Here is a 16,890-nt window from a genome sequence, read left to right on the forward strand (position 1 = left end):
CAGCGCGCGCCTGCAAAAAATGACATTTAGCTCCTGCAAGGCTATTTAAAACACCTGAACATTTTCTAAAATATGGGGATTTGGTCACAACATATTGCTATATAGTGCTTAAGCCCACTTACCGCGACAAAGTACCCCATTATCAGTGGGTCCTATGCTATCTGTAGAATGGGAGATCCTGCTTCTCTGAACCTCGGGAGAAATACACTCCTCTATATGCGAGAACTAAAGAACTCCTATAACACAGGTGGACACTAATGAGAGGTAATGGTGAGGGAGTGGGGTGCTCCTGCGCAAAAGGATTTGGTCAGAATCCACACAATAGACAAACAAAATATTTGGGGGGGCACACCCTAAAAGATGCATTGTTCATTCTATGGATAGCGTAGGACCCACTGATAATGGGGTACTTTGTCACAGTAAGTGGGCTTAAAGAGGAAGTAAACCCTGATGAGTTTACTTCCTTTCATTCCCTGCAAAGGTAAAGCATAATGGACTACTATGCATCGCATAGTAGTCCATTATGTGTCACTTACCTGACACAGGAGCCAGCGAAGTCACCGCTGTCCCCTGTAGTCCGCCGCATCCATCTTCTCGGTGGGTCTCGCTGCTCCGCCGCTGTCATTCGGCGAAGCCACAATGACGTCACTCCCGCGCATGCGCACGGGAGCCGCCACTCGCGGCATAGGCTCTCAGTGTGCCTATGCGGCGCTGTCTACGGCGCATGCGCCATAGACAGCGATGCCTGTCTTTTGGCAAATATCTCCTAAACCGTGTAGGTTTAGGAGATATTTCTTAGACCTACAGGTAAGCCTTAATCTAGGCTTACCTGTAGGTCAAAGTGTGTTGTAAGGGTTTACAACCACTTTAAGCACCATATAGCAATATGGTGTGACCAAATCCCCATATTTTTGGAAAATGTTCAGGTGTTTTAAATAGCCTTGCAGGAGTTAAATGTAATTTTTTGCATGCTTGCGCTGTAATATTTTGTTCTGTTTTATGGTCTTATGGCTGCACCATCTTTAATGCATCTTTTAAGGTGTGCCCCCCCCCCCAAATATTTTGTTTGTCTATTGCATGGATTCTGACCAAATCCTATTGTGTGCAATTTTTTTTTTTCTTCTCAACTCTCTGTACATATTACGTTTTTGTTATTGTTTATTCATTTTTTTTCTATTTTCATTCAACACAGTGTTTGAATTGGGGAGTGGGTCTTGCCGCCCTGTTGCTGTTTCCGGACTTGCTGGGCCTTATGAATATGTCACATGTGATGTGACTCCCTCTTGTGGAGACTTACATTAAAGGGGTTGTAAAGGTACATGTTTTTTTCACCTTAATGCATTCTATGCATTAAGGTGAAAAACATCCGATGATTAGCGGCCCCCCAGCTCCCCCCATTTACTTACCTGAGCCCTCAAAGTCCCGCGTCGTGAACGTGCTGACTTCTCAACTCGGCTCATTCATTGGATGATTGATAGCAGCGCAGCCATTGGCTCCCATTGCTGTCAATCAAATCAATGATGCGGCGCGCCAGCGGGGCGGGGCCGAGTGATACAGTTGGCGGCTATAGCCGCCGACTGTATCATGGGAGCGCGCCCGCAAGCTAACCCCCTAAGGCATAGGTGCTCAACCTGTGGCCCTCCAGTTTGCGGAACTACAAATCCCATGAGGCATTGCAAGGCTGACAGGTACAAGCATGACCCCCAAAGGCAGAGGCATATTGGGTCTTGTAGTTTCGCAAAACAGCTGGAGGGCCCCAGGTTGAGCACCCATGCTCTAGGGAGATCGCTTCCCAGAACGGGGGTTAGCTGATGTGGGGAGGAGCTGAGACAGCCGCCGAGGGACCCCAGAAAACGAGGTTCGGGACCACTCCGTGCAAAACGAGCTGCACAGTCGAGGTAAGTATGACATGTTTGTTATTTAAAAAAAAAAAAGGAACCTTTATAACCCCTTTTAATCTTACTAATGTTGAATCTGTATAACTTTATAGATAGTGACACTATCCAGAGCACCTGCACTGCTGTGTGACACCACTACGCAAATCCCATTATGGTGAGCTTGTATGTGATATGCTTTGAAGCGGGCGCAGCGTGCTTGGAGGCATGCCACAGTAGCCATTTAAAGTCCGGGGATGCACATGGTGACAGGGCCACATTTAATCTTGCTTTTGAAGCAGCCGGCAGAGACAGATGAAACCGGTCAGGCTATACCCATTGATGACCTGTTTTTGACCACTCATTCATATTGACACCCAAGGAACAACATATGCTGTTAAAGGAAGATTTCCTTACTCATTAAATGACAACGATGCTCTACGGGATCTGATAAGTATACACACATACACTTGGAGCTAGTCATTTCCCTATTGTGTATTTCTATTATGGATTACAATTGGTCCCTATGGGACCAGAATTGGTAGCTCTATTGTACAAAGTTATTTCATCTGTGGATTATTTATTTATTGCGAGGGAGGCGGCTCAGGATACAGAGTGATTTACAGCAGAACTCTGATATCATCTATCCAATCTTTTACAACCTTAAATCCTGATCCTGATACCTCATCTGGACCACTGTCACAACCATCATTTTCCGCTTGGACTGTGTTTACTTCCCTTGAGCATTCATTGGATCCATAGACTGTGTTTACTATTTTCAACCACAAGGATCCTTTTTGGTATGGATAGTAAGTTGTGTTATTGCTTTTTTTTTTTTTTTTTTGTCATGGGGATGGTTGAGCTGAATCAGTGTTTTTATTATTGAGTTACAGAAGCCGTACTTTTGTCATTCAATGTATATGCTACTAGCAGTAATACAGAGTCATGTTAGAGCTTACTGAGCTTCAAAGAGGGCAAATTGTTGGTGCCTGCTTAGCTGATGCCTCTGTGAATGAAGTTGCCAGTTTATTTGTGGTGCCACGAGGTACAGTACCAAAGGTTATGAGGTCATATACGGTTTCCGGGAAAACATCATCTGACCAGCATAAGTGCGGTTGACATGGTCAGCTGAACAAAAGAGACTTAAAGTGGTGTTGCCACCAAAAAAAAAAATTGCTTAACCACTTCAGCCCCGGACCAATTGTCAGCCTAAGGACCAGAGGTCTTTTTACAATTTCGCACTGCACTGCTTTAACTGGTAATTGCGCAGTCATGCAATGTTGTACCCAAACGAAATTTGCGTCCTTTTCTTCCCACAAATAGAGCTTTCTTTTGATGGTATTTTATTGCCTCTGCGATTTTTACTTTTTGCGATATAAATGGAAAAAGACCGAAAATTTCAAGAAAAAATATATTTTCTACTTTTTGTTATAAGAAAAATCGAATAAACTCAATTTTAGTCATACATTTAGGGCAAAATTTATTCAGCCACATGTCTTAAGTAAAAAAAAATGTCAATAAGCGTATATTTATCGGTTTGCGCAAAAGTTATAGCGTCTACAAACTAAAGTACATTTTCTGGAATTTACACAGCTTTTAATTTATGACTGCCTATCTCATTTCTCGAGGTGCTAAAATGGCAGGGCAGTACAAACCCCCCCCAAATGACCCCATTTTGGAAAGTAGACACCCCAAGGAAATTGCTGAGGGGCATGTTGAGCCCATTGAATATTTTTTTTTGTCCCAAGTGATTGAATAATGACAAAAAAAAAAAAAGTTTACAAAAAGTTGTCACTAAATGATATATTGCTCACACATGCCATAGTTATATGTGAAATTGCATCCCAAAATATATTCTGCTGCTTCTCCTGAGTACGGGGATACCACATATGTGGGACTTTTTGGGAGTCTAGCCGCGTACAGGACCCTGAAAACCAATCACTGTCTTCAGGATTTCTAAGGGTGCAAATTTTTGATTTCACTCCTCACTACCTATCACAGTTTCGAAGGCCATAAATAAATAACTGGCTAACCAGCGTCACCAGTGGCACTTATACAGTGATCGCTGGTAAAAGGGTTAACTAGGGGCAATCAAGGAGTTAAAACCATTATTGGGTAGTATATGGGGGTACCTAGCGCTATAAAAACCTGGCGGTGAACCTAAAAAATAACTAGCTACCTATGGGCACTAGTGACACTAATGCAGCGATCAGAAAAATGATCGCTCAGTGACACTGGCAAAAGGGGGTGAAAGGGTTAACTAGGGGCAATCAGGGGGTTAAAACCGTTATCGGGGGACCTAGCGCTATAAAAACCTGGCGGTGAACCTAAAAAAATAACTAGCTACTTAGCGGCACCAGTGACACTAATGCAGCGATCAGAAAAACTATCGCTTAGTGACACTTGCAAAATGGGGTGAAAGGGTTAACTAGGGGCAATCAGGGGGTTAAAACCATTATTTGGTAGTATATCGGGGTACCTAGCGCTATAAAAACCTGGCGGTGAACCTAAAAAAATAACTAGCTACTTAGTGGCACTAGCGACACTAATGCAACGATCAGAAAAATGATCGCTTAGTGACACTGGCAAAAGGGGGTGAAAGGGTTAACTCTAGGGGCAATCAGGGGGTTAAACCTTTATGGGGGGGGTAGGGGGCTACCCTGTACCTAACACTAACTGCCCTGACAGTTTTTACTGTCACAACTGACACTAAATGCAGTGATCAGAAAATAAATGATCACTGCAATCAGTGACACTGTGACTGGGAGGGGGGGTGGGGGTGTTCGGGGGGGGGGTTTGTGTGCCTATGTGTACCTACATGTCAGTGTAGTGTTGGTGCACACTTACTTTCTCTGTTCTCCTCTCAGTCCGGTCAAAAAGACCTCCCCGAGGAGAATGACATCACTTCCTCCCTGCCTGTGTTTACTATACACAGCGGGGGAAGCTTCTCATTCGACAGGAGCGTTCGAGAGGGGATGGCCAGAAACCAACGGCCATCCCCTCATCCCGGATCGCTCCTGCAGCGAAACGGACCTCCGCATCCAGCGGGAGGGAGTCCGATCGGACCCCCCACCCGCTGGAAGGCGAGCACGTACATGTACGTGCTTGTGCCTGTCGGTGCCATTGCGCCGACGTACATTTCCATGCGACGGTCCTTAAGAGGTTTAAATTTCATTAAAAAATAAAAATAATTGGAATTTTTTTTTATTTTACACACCTCTAAATGCCTGTTGCTAAGGGATCCCTCGGAGTCTGCCTCCTTCAATGCCGGGGCTGGTGACATCGCTTCCCCTCGGCACCGCAAAGTCATCTGGGACCTGTCACGTGTCCCAGATGACTGTGCGGCGTATCACGGCGTCGGGCGCCGCATGCGCAGTGAGTGCCTGGCTGTGAAGCCACAATCAGGTGCCCACAGTAAGAATGCAGGCACCGCAAGCAGAGCGGGGAACAAGGGGGGGGGGCTTCGTTCCCCCGCATCGCTGGACCGTGGGACAGGTAAGTGTCCGATTATTAAAAGTCAGCAGCTGCAGTATTTGTAGCTGCTGACTTTTAATTTTTTTTTTTTTTTTTTTTTAGGGGGCACCCCACTTTAAGGACATTTGTGTAGGATTGTGACCCGGATTTTTGCATGAAGAGTGGTATCAGATTCCATTATTCTCCATCCAAGACTTATATTTGTCAATTCTGAGAATTCAGGCCTCTTCTTGCAGCAATAGATAAGGCTAAACAAACTGTCACCTCCCTAAAGCCTCAGAGGGAAGATCTAGCCAATTTGTCTGCAGTCCAAGCAGGGGAAGGGGCACGTGCAGCCTAAAGGCTCCCAGATGTCTACCTGTCATTTACTTATGTCAAAGATCAGAGGGATATACTTTATTGCTCATGAAAACTAAAATATTAGTTGCAGAGAGAGGGAAATAATTCTTTCTGATTGTACACATTTTGGGCTATGAGTGCATATAAAATTGTATGCGTAGTATGCAGGGCTCAAGTCCTGCGGGAAAGCATGGGAACTGAGTTCCTGTACTTTTTCCACAACAGGAACTCAGCCGTGTCCTGTAAGACTTTGAAGTATGTGAGCTGTGTGGCAGGTGCTACACCAGCAGCTGCCGACACAGCTCACAATAGTAAGTGCCGCACACCTGACCATTCAGGCATTGTCAGTAGGGGGCCCTATGACAGCTTCCACTTCAATCTACCTGTCAATCACAGCTAGCTGTCGGGTAGATCAGGTCCCCACTGCTAAGAGATTGTATTTTGGCAGACCTCTTGTGATGCGCCCCTCCTGATTTTCTGTCTCCTCATCCCTCCCCCCCCCAGTCTCCTGCATACTTGCTCTGTGTGTCCCGCTGAAACCCCCCTCCTCTATCTTCGGTGCCATATGATGAGAGAACCCAGAGGAGGACAGGCAGGGAGAGAGGTGACCTGAGGGAGGAACATCAGTTTGGGGTGGTAAGCTGAGCACAATACCTGGCAAAGTTTAATGCCAGGAGGGAAGTTTATGTGGAAATATGTGAAGGGTTGGAATAGCAGCGAGTGTGTGTTGGAGCCCTGCAGTTTGCAGCCCCCCAAGCTAACATACATCTCCTAAGCAGGAACACATCACTATCTCCCCAAGCATTCTGTCCAGATAATGTGCAGTTAATTTATGACCTTTCCGTTTAACCCTGTGTTATCCAAACTCTGTTCAATGAAAAGTGTAAACTCACCACATAAACACTCTATATACAAAATAACATTCCCCAATAAAGATCAGAACATGATGTTCACATTTGCATGGAAGCACAATTGAATGAATGCTGATTATTGAGAGAATTACCGTATTTATGTTTATTGAGGATTGTTTTTATTTTATGTACTAACAGTTAAGCTTCATACACACAATACAAAAATAGGATGCAAAATACCACTTTTGAAGCGTTCGTGCATATGAGCGTATCATTTTTTTTGGGGGGAGTGGATCTTGGGTGGGAGTTCCCACACTTTTTTCCCCAGGACTTGACCCCTGGTAGTATGGATAGAATGCAGCAAAAATCCCCAAAACTGATGTATGTGTCCCGCTCACGATAGCCAAGTGATTGGTCTTGTTGCAGTAGGACTGATGCGCTAGTGTTGGATATCCTATCCAGTTTTTAGAACCATTTATGGCTTGTTCAATTCTAGCCACTTTTAAACAGAATCGTCCAGCGGCTGGGAAGGGAACACCCCCCAGAGTTGACTGGCCAAAGGCTAAAGTCCAGCCCACATCCATTACTCAATAAATGTAGGAGCATGAGATATGGAGATGGTGTGATTCACATGAAATTCAAACCTGGTGAATTTCAAACCTGGTGAATTACACTTTCTGACATGCTCCCGTCACAGGATAAAACTTGCTAAAAGTTTTATTTCTGGCTTTATCCTTTTTATTTTCAAAGCTAATAGCCAAACTGTGTATGTCCTTTTTGTCTTTTTTTTTTTTTGTAATTCTTTTTCTTTGTGTATACAGTATATTTATTATGCACTGCCCCCTTTCGGGATTTTTAATTGGCTTCTGTTTACTAAGCGAGGACTCATATGCCTAGAGAGATTGTTGTAGAGTCTATGTGCTCGGTCTAGGTTCCTGTCAGGTCACCTGAGACAAGGTGACAGATGCACTCTGTAGGAGTCGGAAGTGCACCGCTAGGTAGTGGACCTTAGGACTGACTGCTGCGGATTGTACCCAGGGAGATTCAGGACACAGGTCTACTGGATCACTAACACAGATCTCAGTAGGAGCAAGAGCATAGATTCCCCAGGGCGCGGAGTCTAAGAGCCAGCAGGTGTTCACCAGAGCCTCCAGTGGTGAGGATGGACTTGGCTGCAGTCTGGCTCCAGGTCGCAGCCCCTAGGGTCTCACAGCTCACGCTCACAGAAGACTACAGGAGAAGGAAGCAGCAGGCTGGAACAATAAGAATAGGAAGGGGATAAGGCAGAGGTCAGGGCAACTAGCAGACAGGAACAACAGAGTAGACGCCAAAGGTTCAGGGTCACAGGCAGACAGGGATGGTCAGGGACATGCCAAAAGGTCAAGGTCACAAGCAGACAGGAATCGTTGAGAACACGCCAAGGTCGGTAACAGAGACAAACGAAGAGCACACGGCAAGCAGGAAGCCAAACACACAATGAATACACAATGGTTGATCAGCCCTGTTGGCTTGCAGTCCACAGGTTAATATAGGGATCCCTGATAGGGCCTGGGGTAGAGCCATGCTTAGAGGAGAGGTTATAAAAACCACCAAGTGGAAGTGGCTGGCCTCTTACTCAGAACACATGAGGGGAGGTAAGCAACCAGAGGAAGATCACTGCATAACCATGACAGTTCCTTGCTAATCTGTATGCAATTGTACTATGTAAAGACATACTTGGCTATTTTCTCCCCACCCCCTCTTGTTTTTTTTTTTCCTTTATTTTATTTGTTCAAAATGGTGATCACTGAGTGAGTGATCAGCTACCTGAAGCAAAGCCGTGAACCTGTTTGAGGCCAGAGACATCCATACCACAAGGGGACCTGAGGAAATGTCATGCACGCTGGTTGAGAAGGACAGGGAGATGCAAGCCCCTGCTATGGAGTCACAGGATGTTACTCACGACACCTCAAAGGAGCAGTAGTCTTCGCTCTATAGGATATGAATGGTGGTGATGTCTAGGAGGACTACCTGAAGTCCACATATCATCCTTGCAGGCTAATCTACAGCTGCAGGGCCCAGACGATGCAATGTTATACCTCCAGCTCGTTCTGCAAGTCAGTCAGTGGAGCTAGCGAAACTTCCGCTGCAGCAAAACAGGTCTTCTGGTAATGTGGAGTACAGGGAATAACGCATACACAAAATTTCCCTGGACAAGTTCCCAACCACTGACAAAGATGGTGATACAGACACTTTCTTACAGCAATTTGAAAGGACTTGTCAGTACTGCCTGCCCAAGGAACAATAGGCACAGTACCTTACATCGAGGCTGAAAGGCAAAGCCCTGGATGCGTTTGCGAGTCTTCCAGAGAGCCAAGAAAGGGACTTTGAAGCCATTAAGCAGGCCATTGTTAAAGGTTATCAACGCATGTCAGAGGTGTACCACAAGCGTTTTAGGACATTGTATTCATGTCATAATGACAGCTACCTGGACATTGTATCAGTTTGTACACTGCTTTCCAGCAGTGGCTGAAAGGACTGGTTGTACACACCTTTGATACTCTGGCCTGTGTTTAATTAGACTGGGGAGTTGGGAGAGCAATGAGAGAAGTGGGAGTAACAGAGGCCATTCCCACTAATGTATTATTGGGTACCGACCCGAGGCAGTTGGTAGCCAATTATGAGCCACATTCAGCCCCCCCTAGAACCTACAATTCCACCTGAGGCCCCGGAATCCCATAAAGTACTGTCTGAGGACTCGATGCATATTGGGAATTCAGGGGGTAAACTTACTGAGTACCAGGTCCAGGCTCTACTGGTTCTCCAGAGCCAAGACCTGGAGTGGAGACTTGATAGAATGCAGACCTTCCCTTTACTGTAGTGGTGACTTGTAGTGCCAACCAGTCTGCTCCATTCCAGCCACTGCTACAGAGGAACTGCCTGTGGAAAGGGTCAATCCAACTGGGTCAGACCCTTGGGAACCTGTCCTAGAAGGCCTGAGGTCTCCCCAGACTGTCATCTCCCTGGCACCTGAGGCAGATAGCTCCAAGTTCTCTGAGGCTGACAGCAGCCTGGAGCAACTCAGGGGTCTGGCTGACAGAACACTAGCTGGGGATGACCGAGTATGCTTAAAACATAGTTACATGGGGCGTGGCTTGGCAATGCACTAGAGCAGACGTGTGCTCCGTGAGCTCCGGTGCCGACACAACTCTTTCAGCTTGATTATCCAGATTTCCTCACGGCCATCTCACCTGAAGATGGGACGGAGGACAGGCAAGTCCCTGCCCAAGAAAGGTACTTCCGCAGGGTCCATTAAGAGGTTCCTTTCCGTGGAACCCGAGGATGCGGAGGAACAAGATGGCCTAGGCCGCTCACCACACTACGCACTGCTGGGAGTGGACCCCGCCTCCCGCGATAGGCCGGAACGCAGACCGAGCTCGCCTGAATCTTCCGCTGACTCCGGGTGATGAGGAGGGCCTGCCTGGCTCGGCCGGAGCGGCGACTAAGGTAAGCGACCTTCCAACCAAGTCTGACCTGGCATCTATGCTGTTAAACCTGGAACGGGTCATTAAGAAGGAGGTCTCCGCGGTCCGTTCGGACCTGTCTCAGGTACTACAGAGGGTGGAGGAATCTGAGCAGCGCTTGGATCGTCATGCGGGTGCCATTAGGACATTGCAGGCGACCACCCGCCAGCTCGCCATTGCACATCGGACGACCCTCTATAAAATCGAGGACCAGGAGAACCGCAACAGACGTAATAACATCCGGATTAGAGGCCTGCCAGAAGCGACCGGAGACAATGACCTCTTACCATCCATCAGAGGCATTTTTAACGGCCTCCTGGGCCGAGCGGCGGATACACCCTTAAAAATAGATCGGGTGCATAGAGCTCTTCGACCTCGCAACCTTACCACTGACACCCCACGGGACGTCATTTGCAGGATCCACCATTTCCCTGAGAAGGAGATGATCATGCAGAAGGCCAGGGGCTCCACGCCATTCGATTTTGACGGTGCGATGCTCTCCTTTTTCCCTGATCTAGCGAGGGAGACCCTGGACAGACGCAGGGCCCTGCGTCCCCTTACGGAACTGCTCCGGGCGGCATCCATCAAATATAAATGGGGCTTTCCAGCAGCCCTGATTGCCTCAACAGATGGCAGAACCGTGATACTCCGCTTCCCAGAAGATCTGGCTAGATTCTGCAAAGACCTAAATATCACTGTCCCGGACCTGCCTGGCTGGCAGGATGGCATTCCACCCTTACCAGGCGGCTCCGACCGCGGATGGCAGAGAGCGGGCCGTACCCTACGCACCTCCAACCAGGATCACCAACCTTGAACCCACAGAGTGCCCTGCTGTTTGCTCCCCCACCCGAAGCGGATTTCTTGGTTGCAACCGCAGGGGACATAACACCTGCTGAGTGTATCTCATCTTCCCTGCCCTGGACGTAGGCTAAGCTAGACCGGTCACGGGGGCTGCTGGACCTTGCTACTATGTGGGTAGGTTATTGATTGAAGTGACTACTGCTCCCTTGAGCTCAATTGGGGGCCCCTGCCTGAGGTTGGACATTGGGCTGTTTTCTCTGTTTTTGTTTTTGGTTTGGTTTTAGTTATCCTTGCCCACTATGCTGTTCCGGATCCGTACCCTGATATATGTGTATTTCTATTACCCACACTACGATGCTGTGAGTTTTTTGCTGAGGTGTCGGTGCCGGGCTACTGGGCCGCGATTCAGACCCCCATGGAGTGGTTTGCGCCCAGTTGCCTGAGCTCCGCCTCCCCCTTTCTGAGCGGGGACTGTTTGGCGCAGGGTCCCGGTGCCCTAGCCCCATATGGGGTGGGGGGTGCGGGGGCGCTGTGTCGGACGTGCAGCCCGCTCTTGCAAGGCATATTTATGCGTGCACCAATCGCTGTTGTCAGACAGTGTTTTTTCTGGTGTTTCTGTTCACTACTTTCTCTACTGTTACCTTGTCTTTTTTCTTCTTGCTCTCCTTTCCTCTCTTCTTCTCTGCTCCCCCCCTTCCCCTGGTCTCACCCGATACCCTCCTCTGCCCTCCCCCACCCATTTGGATCTGGTCCACCTTTGTTTTGTACTAGTGGTATTATGGTGATCGCAGTTCCTCCCCTAGAGACCCCATGGACACGGTGAACCTTGTATCTTTTAATATTAGGGGCCTACAGGCCCCAGGGAAGAGACACAGCTTATACAGAGAGCTGGATCGCATGCGGGGGGACGTGGTCTTCCTTCAGGAGACCCACCTCACACATACGACCTTGGTCAGACTTCATTCCCCAAAGTACCCCACGTGGTACTACAGCCTTTCAGATGTTTCCAAAGCAATAGGAGTGGCCATTGGGCTCCGCAGGGGAACCGCATTCACATTGGAGTCTATGTTGAGTGATCCTGCCGGACGCTTTTTGTTTCTCAGGGGCACCCTGATCAGCATGCCCTGTACTCTAGCTACCTTGTATTCCCCCAATCGGGATCAAGCGCATTTCCTTGCCTCCACACTCAACTCTTTGCGGAGCTTTGCCAGTGGCTGTACCCTCCTAGCGGGCGATTTTAATGTTCCGTTGGAACCCACATTGGACACCTCTAGGGGTGGTTCTTCTTTATCCGGCAGAAAATTAAAATTCATCCGCACACGGCTCCATGACTTGCAGTTGATGGATGTCTGGAGAATTACGCACCCGAGGGAGAGAGATTTTACTTACTATTCTTCGGTACATCACACGTACTCCAGAATTGATTTATGTTTCATTGATCATCAACACTTACCACTAATATTGAAATCAGGCATAGAAACCTCTCCCTTATCAGACCACGCGCCTATCTCGCTAACTATCAAAGTAGAGTCGCTACCCCTTAAAACCACTAATTGGAAGTTGAATGAAGATCTTATATCTGAGGAGTTGGACAAAAAATTTATAGGCGAAGATTTAGAATTTTACTTTAAGACTAACGTAAACCCTGATACTTCCCCAGGTGTATTATGGGAGGTCCACAAGGTGTTCATTAGAGGTAAGCTCATGGAATTGGGATCTAGGAAAAAGAAGGAACGTATACTACATTAAACTACCTTATTGCAGGAAATTAAATGCTTAGAACGACAACATAAACTAAATCAGACCCCGGCCCTTTTCCAAACCCTGACTGAAAAACGGGAGGCACTGAAATCCCTCCTACATCTGGAACAAAAGCGACGCTCTCGGCTGGTATCTCAACGTTTTTATGAATGGGGTGATAAACCCAGTAGGTTGTTGGCCAATTCTGTGAGACAGCGTAAGACCGCAGCGTTTATTGCTAAAGTTAAAACCAACACAGGAGATATGGTATTCAACACTCCACACATAGCCAGGACATTCAGGGAATTCTATCAACGTCTGTATCAGGTGCACCACGATATCAGTGATAAGGAAACAGGGGGCGCCTCATTCGGGAATATTTGGACCGTGCTGACCTCCCTACACTCCCTACGGAAACCTTGGCTTCCTTAGAGGGTGAGTTTACGACGGCGGAGCTCCTGGGTGCCATGAAGGGTATGGCTTGTGGCAGGGCCCCGGGGCCTGATGGCCTTACGGTGACTTACTATCGATCCTACGCTGACATACTGATCCCTCACTTGACTACCTATGCTAATGTGACCTTGACTGCCAGAGCTCTGCGTCCGAAAACTACCCATGCTCACATTACTGTCATCCCCAAGGCGGGCAAGTACCCCAGTGACTGCGCGAGTTACCGCCCTATTTTGCTGTTGAACATTGACGCAAAAATTTATGCCAAGGCTATTGCAAACCGACTGCTCCCCCTGATCCCACAATGGATCTCACAAGACCAGATGGGATTCGTCCCGGGAAGGGAGGCGCGGGACAACTCCCTGCGCACTCTTTCCCTGATGGCGTATCTACGACGGACTTCCCAGCCCACCCTGTTACTTTCTACAGATGCTGAAAAGGTGTTTGACAGGGTGGACTGGGAATATCTTATGGCAACGCTAGCTAACCTCGGAATCGGCTCCTCTTTGCGATCCCAAATATCGGCCTTATACCAACGACCCACTGCTCAAATACGAATTAACGGCACCCTTAGTGACCCCTTCACCCTACACAATGGCACCCGCCAGGGCTGCCCACTTTCCCCAATTTTGTTTGCGATCTCCTTAGAACCCTTTCTCTCCATTATTAGGCGAAACCCGAATATACATGTTATAACAATGGGCAAAACAGAACACAAATACGCAGCGTACTGCGGATGATATACTATTCTATATTCAACAACCGCTAATTACCCTCCCCAATCTTTTGTCCGAATTCTCGGCTTATGGCATAGTCTCGAATTTTAAAATTAATATGTCCAAATCGGAATTATTAAATATATCTGTCCCCGCACGCTCTGTGTCATACTTGAAACGGAACTACCCCTTCACTTGGCAGACGAGATCCATGAAATACCTAGGTATTCACCTCACGCCCACCCCGTCGACTCTATTCCGCACAAACTTCATACCCCTCCTTAACACAATTAGGTCAGATATACAGAAATGGTCCCAACTGCGACACTCTTGGATGGGGAGAATTGGGATGGTCAAGATGAACCTGCTGCCCAGGGTGCTCTTCATGCTTCAGATGATCCCGTTTGGGATACCGGTGGGTTTCTTTACGATATTGACCTCTGTGGTGTATAGATATATATGGAATAGAAAAAAACCCAGGCTCCCTAGATCCCTACTTACCCAACTTAAATGTGATGGAGGGTTGGCGGTGCCGGATTTTAAGCTTATAACTACCACTCAATTGTGTTGACTAGGCTTTCAGATTTGAAATACTGCAAGGAGACCAAACTGTGGGTTACTCTGGAGACAGATCTCTGTGGCACCGAACTTTCCACACTGATGTGGATACAGAGGAAATACCGAACTCTGTCAGCCAATACATCGCCACTAACGCGTTCAACCCTGATGGTGTGGGACTCCCTGTGCAAGACCCAGGGATGGGTGTACAATTCCCCTCTGATGCCCTTGACAGGACACAGTTATTTCCCGCCAGGCAATATGGATCCTCAAATTCACTCCTGGCATCTGGGCAATAAAACGTACCTACATCAAGTCGCCGGCCCCTCCGGCGTTTTGCCACTTTCTACCATCACGGGCACCTCTCCCATATCTTATATGGACCGCTGGAAATACCACCAATTAGTGGCCTTTGTTCACTCACTCCCGCAACCCTTACGCTCCTTTGCTGAGCTGACACCTCTGGAAACTGCATTCTCTGATACTCACCCAATTGAGAAACCAATCTCGTATTTTTACCACGCACTGCTGTCCTTTAATTCGACCAGAACCCCTACATTCCTACGCAACTGGGAACAGGATCTCCAAATGGAACTCTCGCCGACCCAAAAATCGACTATTCTTACCTTGGCACACACTTCCTCTGGATCTTCTAAGACGTCGGAAATGGCGTATAAACTTTTAACTAGATGGCATTACACACCTGTGGTATTACATAGTTTTTTCCCCCAGACATCACCACTATGTTGGCGGGAATGCGGTGAGAGAGCTAACCATGCTCATATTTGGTGGCATTGTCCAAGGATCCGTCCATTCTGGCTAACGGTTTTATACTGGATCAAAGAGACTCCACTGTACGGGGAAGCCAACAGGCCCTTATAAAAGGTTGATTATGCCCCACCTCCTTAATGCTGCAAAAACCCTCATTCCGCAATTCTGGAAACTGAGGAAGATCCCAACGCTCCGACGTTGGTTAATTAAACTAGATGACACTTAATACATGGAGGACTTGACCCTCTCCCTCCGTGGTAAATCCGATCTAGCAAAGAAAATTTGGGCCTGTTGGGTTGCCTTTAAATACTCTACCAACTATGCAGATCTAATGTCTCAACCGTTATAATCCTAATACTTAAAGCGGGAGTCTGCCGGGACTCCGCGTTTTTATTTTTTTTTAAAAGCCAGCAGATACAAATACTGCAGCTGCTGACTTTTAAAATAGTGACACTTACCTGTCCAGCACGCCCGCGATGTCGGCACCCGAAGCCGATCTGTAGATCGTTTCTCGGGTGCTGCCGCCGCCATCTTGGGTATGGGAATCAGAAAATGGAGCCTTTCGGCTTCATTTCCCGGTTCCCTACTGCGCATGCGCGAGCCGCGCTGCGCAATAAGGACGGTCCCCGCTGCCTCTGGGATCTGTGTGTTTTCCCAGCAGGCAGCGGGGCACTTGCGGAAAGGGGCGTAATCTACGCCCCTTTCCGCAGAGAGCTATCCCGGAAGTGGGTGCATTAACCTGGATTATCCAGGTAACTGCACCCCCCTCCCCCCTGAAAGGTGTCAATTGTGGCGCCGGAGGGGGGGAGGATTCCGTTGAGCGGAAGGTCCATTTTAGGGTGGACCTCCGCTTTAAGGTTCTTACTGAGATCTTGGAGATGGTAAAAGAGGTGGACCTGGATCCCCTTCCCCCCCACTCCTCGCCCTCTTCTATGTTCTTTATCTCCTGTTTCTTTTCCATTTCTGTCCACTGTGCTTTCTTTCTTAAAATTTGGAAGGAGGGATGTACTCTTCATTGACACACAGATCTGAGAGTCCCAGCTGGGACGATTTGTAGTAATCACTTTGGCTGTGTGATTTTGTCTCACCGATGGCTCATGTCACTAACCCACCTGTGCTGTTTTGTCCTTTATGTGTTGGACCTTGTCTAGAACCATGGTTGCTGATAGCACATTCTTGATGTCCCATGAGCTGGCTCACATGTTTTATTTTATTTTTTCTTTTCTTCAATAAACAGTAATAAAAAAAAAAAAAAACATAGTTACATAGTTAGTCAGGTTGAAAAAGACACAAGTCTTTGTGTCTAAAAGAGAGGTCATCTCCTCTGAGGAAAGATTGACAGAGTGGCAGTTGGTTGTACCCCACAAGGACCAGGAGCAGACGTTGCAAATTTATCATGGGATACAAAAATGGCCCGCTTTGCTCACAGCTTCTACTGGGCACACATAGGACCGATGTTACTAATTATTTATAGTCCTGTGTCGCGTGTTGGCAGATTAGAGACACAACTGAAGCCTTTGCCCAATTTTGACGAGCCACGAGGGTGGCAGTAGATATTATTGGGCCCTGTGCATACCCAGCAATTCAGGGAGACATCTCATACTTACCGAAGTAGATTATGCTACCCGGTACCCTGAGGCAGTAGCCCTTCGCTCTACTTGGGCAAACAAGGTTGTGGGCGCACTGTTGAGCATCTTTGCTCGAGTCATGTTTTCCCCAGGAACTGCTCGCAGATCACGGCACGCAGTATGTCTTGCTTGATGGAATGTCTGTGTCAGAAGATACAGGTGGATGCAGGTGCATGGCCACTCCC

This window comes from Lithobates pipiens, unplaced genomic scaffold (genome assembly GCF_037356315.1).
Source record: "Lithobates pipiens isolate NorthernLeopardFrog02 unplaced genomic scaffold, aLitPip1_a1.2 Scaffold_18, whole genome shotgun sequence".
Classification (NCBI taxonomy): Eukaryota; Metazoa; Chordata; class Amphibia; order Anura; family Ranidae; genus Lithobates; species Lithobates pipiens.